The following is a 6,592-nucleotide window of genomic DNA, read 5'->3' as shown; positions in this document are numbered from 1 at the left end:
GAATCCCTCCTCTCTCTCTCTCTCTCTCTCTCTCTCTCTCTCTCTCTCTCTCTTCTATAATGCGTTGATGCCCCCGTCGCACGTGTCGGCTGGCAGCATGCTCCTGACCCGCGGCGGGGCAAAGGACAGCGGATGAGGGGTGACCTGATCTCACTGGCTCCCTTCCCCACTGGATTCCCCCCAAGTGTTTCTTTATCCTTGTTAATTAATAATGATTAGTCCCTTGTACCACGCGATGCAAGGACATGAAATTTTTGGGGAAGCGAACGAGCCGGAAGCTGTCGACGGCTGATTGGTTGCGCGGCCTACGGTACGTCCCCGCCCACCATCACGGCCCTCTGATTTGACGTCCACCGCGGATCTCCACCGTTGATCCTTGCGTCCCGAGGCCGTGTGGTGGGTCCCGCGCAAGCGGTGCTTCGATGCGACTGCGAGAAGCGCGGGCGACAGGACCAAGGCTTCGGGCCTGGTATTAAAACTTGTTAGGAGCGTGCCGTGCAAGTTGGTGTGGGCCCCAGAGGTTGTGAGGTCCGATTTTGTCCCACATGATGTCTTTTAGTGAATTTAAAGGGGAATTATCTCATAAGAATCCAAGTTTAGCCTCTCTAAGGAAATGTCACATTGATAAGAGAGATGGAGATGGCGTTTTAACTTGTCATCCCGTGTCGAGTTAGATAGACAGGTCAACCTTGGGTTATCATCCAGATAGATCAGGATGAGACCTATCACCTAGGGTTGCCATTTTCTTCTTCCATCTCCATCAACCTTGAAATAATATCATGTAGGATAGAAAGGTTTTTATTTGCAGGATGGGAATAGATTGTGGATTGATGAAATGAATTGGATCTTTTTACTGCTATGATCATCATGTGATCGGTCCTTTATCATGATTGAAATGGTGGGAAAGAGTTTGAGCTAATCCATGCCATTCGCTAATTTGAATTTGTCAACATTTATTTATGCAATTTAGTCAAACAAACCACATGTACATCAACCGATAAGTATTTGTAGTGAGGATGATGGCTTGGTTAAATGCGCGAGTCTGACCTCTTGCAAGCTAAGATATTTTGGGGGCATAAGTCTGGTTGACGGGGGCATATATAATAAGAATTTTTAATCATCGTATTGGGAAAGATTTATAGAACTTTTCTATTGCTCAAAATTTCTTTATTTTTAATGGAATTCTTATTTAGGAATACAATCGACCAACAAAAAATTATATGAAACAGAGAATAAAACATTTATAGATTATGAACTTGAAAAAATCTAAAATCTCGGAAACCTTTCAAGTTATAATGATTCAGCATGTTTAGATTGTAAACACTTTGAATGTTTTCTACAAAGAAGCTAACAGTGTAGCTACTGGATGGCACCATGTATTGCAAATCATACGGGATCTATTTTGTGAAGGACTATAGCATGTATCTCTTCTGAGTTGTTGGATATTTTATTTTTATTACTCACAGATATATTTATTTTGGATTGGTTTAAAAAATCTATTTTTTAAAAAAAAAGACTATGCATATTTTTAGACATGGTGACTAGTCTCTTGATCAGGAAGCTCGCATAAATATAATCAAAGATTCAAGGACAGTGCAATATGCTCGCACTGAGTGTGGATATCAACATTTTCGAAAGAATGACATCGCATACACATTGACAAAACTTTCGTTTTTCCAAAACAGTAGTAATTTTGCCAAATACACATCAGATCATGGTTGAAATAGAAATTTTTTCTCTGAAAGAATCACATAACATAAACATTGACAGAACGTTTCTTTTCCAAAACATCAATAGTTTTGCCAAGTACATGCAAGACCATGGCAGAAATAGCGATTTTCTTCACATAACTGTTTTGATACCTAAAATTCAAGGGAATGGTTTGAAGTTGTTTGTCTTGACAATCCGCAATGCGAGCACCGAGAAATTTTTTCTCTCTTTCTGCTTTGAATGAAAATTACATGCTACCAGCCTATAAACAAAGCCAAATCCAGACCAGAAGCCTGGCCTCAAGGGTCACGGACTAGCTAGCCTATGCATTAACAGGAGAACTGTACCGTTTTCTTAGCTGGATAACTTCTGCAATTGTCATTCACCTGTGTAATTTGCTCCTACTTCGTCAGGTAGCAAGAACGCATAGTTCTTTGTGTCAAAGAACAAATAATATGTGGTTCTCCATTAGAGAAAAGCCTGCTGGCTATTGATACACATACCTTCTTTTCTTTTTTCCATGACAAATTCATTACCAATTTTCTAGTTAATAATTCGTCATTCCACCGTAAGGCTTACAGAGATAATTCAGAACTTTTCGGAAGTTTTAGAATTATGATACACCATTGACTAGACACAAAAAAATTTAGTTTTTGGGGACAAGGTCGTATTCCCACAATAGAGACTAGTGCCATTCAGGAATTTAGTTGTTGGTCCATCCTCGTCAAGGTCTATATTAGTAGTGGTGAGAGGGTTTCGCTGTAAACAAGCCTGTGATCATATAGGTGTTTTAAGTGCAAATTTTCTCAAAAAGAATTGTTTTCAGCATACAGAACTGCAATAACACTTCTAATCTCATAATAGCTTTCATCATTTTTTTACAGAGATTTAACCAAGAAAAGGAAAACCTAAGTGTAAACTTACAGTTTGCAATCCAGGAAAAGAAATAATCACCCATAAAGCCACTTATGCTTTGTTTTACAAAACCTCCTATAGCAAATCTACTGCCGTGTATGCCTCCAGACTCCATTTTAATCAAGGCCTGCCTCTTAATCCTACCAGCTGGCACCGAATCATGACTCCCATCTCCACCTCATCTATCAAAGCATTGCCTTGTAAACTATACCTACCTCACCAACGACATTCAACAGGTATTCATTACTGACACCATCTTTCCTCCATTATACCCAATACCTAACTTCTGTAGCCCAGTTTTTCCCCATATAATTCCTACCAGCCCATATCCATACATAAACACCCCACATGCTTTCCATGATAAAAGGCCCTACCAGGTTAACACATCTCAAGCGAGATATTACCCCTCGAATCCTAGATATTCCAAACCAGATTGTATCATCTTTATCCTTCACCTTAATCCCAATGTCCAGAATAATTTTTGATAGCAGACTTGATTCGTGCCCAAGATTCCAGCCTCGATCACAAAGCATGCCAACATGATTACCATTTCTGTTGCATTTTAAATTGGTTTTTTTGCATGAATATTCTTTTAAAAATTCAAATTTGTGTGAATATCCTCTTAAAATTTATATTTATTTCTGTACCCACATAAAATACTGTTTTTTGCACAAATGCCCCTAATATAACGGTTCTTATAACACTGTTAATAAAAACCATATTTATTTTAATTAAAATAAAAATAAAAATTTGAAATTACTTTTTTGTCCCCCATCTCGATTGCCTTATAAATGTTTTTTTACATATTAAGAGTGTTTTAGTCGTTTGAATTTGAAACCGTTAAATTTTTAACGACGTTAGATGGCGTAGATACATATACAAAAATAAAGATAAAAAAGTATAATAGCAAAACAAGTATTTTACGAGGGTATACATACAAATATCTATTTTGGAAGGGTATTCATGCAAAATTTGATATTTAGGAGGGTATTCATGCAAAAAATCTTTTAAACTTAAATTTCAAACGTAAACCGTGCAACCATTTTTCTCAATTTTGGGACATGCAAATATAATTGCTATTTGTTTTGTATTTTAAATTTGAATTTCAAATTTATAATTTATTCCCAAATCAATTGGGTCAAACTTTTTCTCTGTATTCTTATGTAACCATGTGTCTATAAATATAATATATCACAGCAAGTCACAAAGTAGTGACTACTCTTCCCATTCCCAAAATGTTTTATTCTGAGTCTATTCCCATTCCTAAAATCTTTTATTCTAAGTATTTCCCTCCAATGCTCCCTCACATGTAACTATACGATTCGCTTAATTTTAATCATACCATCTGGTTCGTAAATAAAGAAACCAATGCATGGCAGGTCAGCTCCACCAATAATTACTTCGCATTTAACAAATTTCTATTCTAAGCTTTCGGAGCCTTATAAACCACCAATTCTCTATTGCTTTTCATGCAAGACCCTGAACCCCTGAACCCTTGAACCCAAAGCTTATCCTCTATGCTCTTCCACCGCACCCTGGAATCCTAACCCTACCATGTTTTTAAGACCTTACTACTAGTCTCGACTGTCTGTAAGTATAAAACTGATGTATTGGTAATAAAAAACATTCCACTTTTAGGAGATAGGCTTTGGTTATATTAATCATGATGGATAACATGTGGGAATCATGAGAGGCAGCACATAGAAACTAGCTAGCGGAAAATGACCTTAAATTCATGATAAAAATTATAAAAACGGAATTAGAAAATCTATAGATACTAGTTTCAAATTTGAAAACATCATTGACATAAAAATATATTTTTAATAGGAAAAATCCTTCTGTGCTAGTAGAAAGCCAATATGTCTGAAAGGAGCAGGGATAGTTTCACCTGTTGCCTCATATGAAGGATATATGATGTCCATCTCCTTCAAAAACAAGGTCAATCTTCCACAATTAGGGACATAGGATTGCAATAGAGAGAGAGAGAGAGAGAGAGAGAGAGAGAGAGAGAGAGCATATTTTAGTTTGCAAGCGATATTTTGCTGAATAAGACTGTATCCATTCGAGTTGCTATAAAGCTTTAAAAAAAAATGCAGTACATATGTAAATATGTAACACTATTAATCGGAAAAGTATTAAAAAGCATAAAAATTGATAGTAGAAGTCTCATAACAATATTAGAAAATTTTGACATAGGTAGGTTTTTAAACTTGATATATATTATTAACCCTTTCTCTATAAGCTCCAATTTTTTGGAGGTCTCTAGATCGGCTACTTATTTGATTATCCCTAGTTACCTAATATCGTAATTATGATTTATCTTGATTCGATTATCCCTTCATATATATAGTCCAAGCGGCATGTGAGGGAGGGTGTTTAAGTTTGATATATACTGTCAACTCTATCCTTCTAAGCGTAAGCTTTTCGGATCAATTGGTTAGTTAACATAATTACATTTATATTATTGAAAATTTTAAATTTGTCATGAGAAAGAAAAGTCGTATTATGTCATTATTGAATCCCCCCCCCCCCCCCCCCCGCTAAAAATTACTTTTTAAGGGTTTTATTTGTTCAGTCTTTGTCAATAAATACACAGATGGGGCAAGGTTTTATCAATTTATAACAATTAGAGTTAACCGGAAAAAACAAAAAAAAATCAAGACAAGTGCAAATTGATGGAGTCGTGGCATTTTCATACAATGCATATGTTTTAAATCAACTCCTTAATCAAGAAAAGTACAACAAGGTTAAAAGGAAGAAAAAAGAAATAGAAAGTGCTAAGTAAGATACATCTTGCATGAATGAATTAAATTCCAGTGTCAACATCATATTTTTCTTCATTCTACTATAAGATTAAGATGAAAAGCCAACGAATCAGCACCACAACTTGTTTTTTCACTTAACTATGCAAGTGGACCAATTTGGGGTCATTTACTCGCCATGGTGTGGGGGTTCAAAACAAAAAAAAAAAAAACAAGTGCGCGCGCGCCTGCTTGCCCATATTCTCATGCCACGGTCGCCTGCTATAATCTAGGGAGATCCGGACTTGGCCGAAAGCCAACGCAAAAGCCAAATCCAAGCTCTTCCTTCCATGGAGCCAGTGCCAAATATGGAGTGCATGACACGTCCATGGGATTCTTGAGGAAAGCATCAGGGCTTACGCAGAGCAATGGGTTAATATAATGAAGAAACACTGATAGATCACCCTTTTCCCAAGGAAAAAGCAAGAGTAGGGAGGTCCAGGATTCGAGAGAAACATAGTTAGGTATCAAAGCTTTTCATTAATATATACCTTCTCTTTGGAATCTAAGGATTAGACGCACGAAGGGGACCATCTCACCTTGCACCTTTTGTTCACTTTATGGCATCGTTTCCGAATATATGTGGTTATGCTAAGAACTCGGCCGAAGGGACCATCTCATTACAAAACAAAACAAAAAAAAAAAAAGAACACGGGCCTTCTCGGCCGCTAATTCAGAGTCAGAGCGGAGACACGCATGGAGCGCCTGCCATGCACCCCTCCCCATAACTCAGCTGGCCGTACCAGGCCAGGGAGGGGATGAGTTTGTTCTTGTTTTTGTTATTAGAGACCTCTCAGTGTACTTCCCAATAAAGTTTAGAACCCTTCACTTTTATTTATATGTAATCGTTGGACTCGTCCACTCACCAACTTTGCGACGTAGAGAACCATGAGCTATTTTTATCTTTTTCATTTAAACAGGATGTCACTTACATGCTCTCTTCTTTCTCCTTATTAATTGCATCAAATGATATAATTACTTTTAGTTTTGATATTTATGGCAATTCCACGTTAGAGTTCAATAACTTTTGCAATCAAAGAACTAGATTTTGAAAATGCATAAAAGTTTAATGCACACCAAATCACTCCTTGGATTGCTAGTTACCATATCAAGGGTTTTAATTTAAAAGTGCATCACTAGCTCATAATATCCATGATCTAGAATTC

Source organism: Phoenix dactylifera, chromosome 1 (genome assembly GCF_009389715.1).
Source record: "Phoenix dactylifera cultivar Barhee BC4 chromosome 1, palm_55x_up_171113_PBpolish2nd_filt_p, whole genome shotgun sequence".
NCBI classification, from domain to species: Eukaryota; Viridiplantae; Streptophyta; class Magnoliopsida; order Arecales; family Arecaceae; genus Phoenix; species Phoenix dactylifera.
This window is presented reverse-complemented; position numbering follows the sequence as displayed.